The 2,500-nt window shown below is 75.1% G+C and overlaps 1 non-coding gene across 1 annotated transcript; it reads right to left on the reverse strand.

The window, feature by feature from the left end:
* Positions 1 to 2,013: 2,013 nt before the first annotated feature.
* LOC128829681 (5S ribosomal RNA) lies at positions 2,014 to 2,132 on the reverse strand. Its single transcript, XR_008443390.1, has one exon. It is a non-coding gene; the product is annotated as a 5S ribosomal RNA (ribosomal RNA).
* Between the last annotated feature and the right edge of the window lie 368 nt (positions 2,133 to 2,500).

Consider the following 2,500-nt stretch of genomic DNA (forward strand, 5'->3'; position numbering starts at 1 on the left):
GAGACGGAGCCGGTCCGGGGGAGGCTTAATAGTCGTCCCCCGAGGACTCCGGGGGCAGGCTTAATAGTCGTTCCAGGAGAGGCTTAATAGTCGTCCCCCCGAGTACTCCGGGGGCAGGCTTAATAGCCATTCCCCAGGCGGTCCGGCGGAGGCTTAAGAGTCGTGCTTAGCGGCCACCAGGTCAACCCGCGGAATCTACTGGGTTGACCTGGCGGCCGGTTTGCTTTCCGGCCACCAGGTCAACCCATTGGATTCGACGGGTTGACCTGGTGGCCGCTTTGCTTTCCGGCCCGGGTGTCACCCCACTCCGAGGGCTGCGCGGCAGCGGTCCTGAGGACCACAGAGGGGGGGCTTAATAGTCGAGAGGGAGCAGGTCCGGGGAAGGCTTAGCAGTCTTCCCCCGGGCGGTCCGTTGGGGGAGGCTTAGCAGTCGTCCCCAGGGCGGTCCGGGGGTGGGGGGAGGCCTCACAGTCGTCCCTCGGAGAGCCGGGTCGGCGGCGGTGGCGGGCGTCAGGCTTTACGTCCAGCCTCCGGAAGGTGCGCGTCCTCGGAGGCGATGCAGGCGCCGCAAAGGGGCAGCCTCCGAGGCAGGGAGCGGAGCACCGAGGCTGGGGAGAGGGGAGCAGGAGCCGGGGGCTGGGGGGGGTGGGGTGGGGGGGGGGCGTTCAGGACAAGCGGTCAAGCCCCGGGGAGCAGCTGTCAAATGTTCCAAGTCCCCACTCGGCCACCAGGTCCACCCCAGTCTAGCAATGGGGTTGACCTGGCTGATGGCCGGTTAGTGTCAAGGTAAACTCACCGTCGTCCACAGGAGGGCAGCTCTCAGGCCGTCCGGCTGCGGCTGACTCTGGGGCGGTGCCCGGTCCCGGCAGCGAGGGGCGGGGGGGGGGGCGCGGAGCGACACGGAGCTAACCGGCCCCCGGGGCCGGGGGCGCCTCCCGCGACTTTGGGGGCCGCGGGTCGTCAGTGGCGTGCAGGCCGGGCCTCTCCCGGGGGATTCGGGGGGGGGGGGGGGCGGTCCTGCGGGCCGGGCGCAGGGGGCTCGAGCGAGCCCGGGCCGGTCCGCCCCGGGGCCGGGGTCTCCGCCTGCGGCTCGGGGGGGCGCGGGTCGTCGGGGGAGGAAGCCCGGGGGAGCTGCACGCCGGCCTGCCAGGCCAGGCCAGGCCTGGCCTGGGTGGCCGCGGGGGGATTCGGGGCGGTCCCGCGAGCCGGCGGCCGGGCGCAGGGGGTCCGAGCGCGTCCGAGCGAGTCCGTCCCGGCCCCGGGGTCTCCCCCTGCGGCTCTGGGGGGCCGTGGGTCCCCGCTGGCGGAAGCCGCTGGGCGCTGGACACCCGCCGTCCGTCCCGCCTGGCCAGGCCTGGCCTGGGTGGCCGCGGGGCGGGGGATTCGGGGCGGTCCCGCGAGCCGGCGGCCGGGCGCAGGGGGTCCGAGCGCGTCCGAGCGAGTCCGTCCCGGCCCCGGGGTGTCCCCCTGCGGCTCTGGGGGCCGTGGGTCCCCGCTGGAGGAAGCCGCTGGGCGCTGGACACCCGCCGTCCGTCCCGCCTGGCCAGGCCTGGCCTGGGTGGCCGCGGGGGGATTCGGGGCGGTCCCGCGAGCCGGCGCCCGGGCGCAGGGGGTCCGAGCGAGTCCGTCCCGGGCCCGGGGCCTCCCCCTGCGGCTTTGGGGGCCGTGGGTCCCCGCTGGCGGAAGCCGCTGGGCGCTGGACACCCGCCGTCCGTCCCGCCTGGCCAGGCCTGGCCTGGGTGGCCGCGGGGCGGGGGGATTCGGGGCGGTCCTGCGGGCCGGCGGCCGGGAGGGTCCGGGCCAGTCCGCCCCATGCCCGGGGTCTCCCCCAGCGGCTTCGGTGGGTCCTCCGCGGAGGAAGCCGGGTGGGGAGCCGGACCCCAGGCGCCCAGACCCGTGACCTGCGGCCGCGACCTCCGACTCGGCAGGAGCGACGAGGGGCTTTCCGGCCCGTCCCCCCCCTCTCCTTCCTCCCCAGAAAAGGAGAGAGAGCTGGCTCGGACCGGGAAAAGCTGCCTACGGCACCTGGGATTCCCAGGCGGTCACCCATCCAAGTACTAGCCAGGCCCGGGACGGTTTACCTTCCGAGATCGGACGGGATCGGGGGCGTTCGGTCCGGTATGGCCGTAGGCACCCGGCCCCCGCGCCTCCTCGCCCGCTTTCCCCTGCCGACGCCCGGGCCTGCCGCACGGTGAGCCCCGGTCGGACTGCCCCCCTGCGGCAGGGCCCCCGTCTCTCGCGGGCCCGGTCCTTTTTTCCTTCTCGAGCTCCGGGGCCCGGGCTGGCCGCCAGAGCCCCTCCGCCCGCCCGCCCTCCCCGGCGTCGGGGAAAATATTGTCCCGGACATCCAGTGCGCCCTGATCCTGTCAGCCGGGGGGGGGGGGTGGGTGGGTGGAGGGGGGGCAGTCCCTCGCTGCGGCCGGGGAGGGTGAGCCCAGGGCGGCTTGCCTGCCGTCCGAGTCCCCTCTCGGCCACCAGGTCAACCCCGAGCCGAAAGGGC

The sequence above is a fragment of the Malaclemys terrapin genome, unplaced genomic scaffold (genome assembly GCF_027887155.1).
Source record: "Malaclemys terrapin pileata isolate rMalTer1 unplaced genomic scaffold, rMalTer1.hap1 scaffold_105, whole genome shotgun sequence".
NCBI classification, from domain to species: Eukaryota; Metazoa; Chordata; order Testudines; family Emydidae; genus Malaclemys; species Malaclemys terrapin.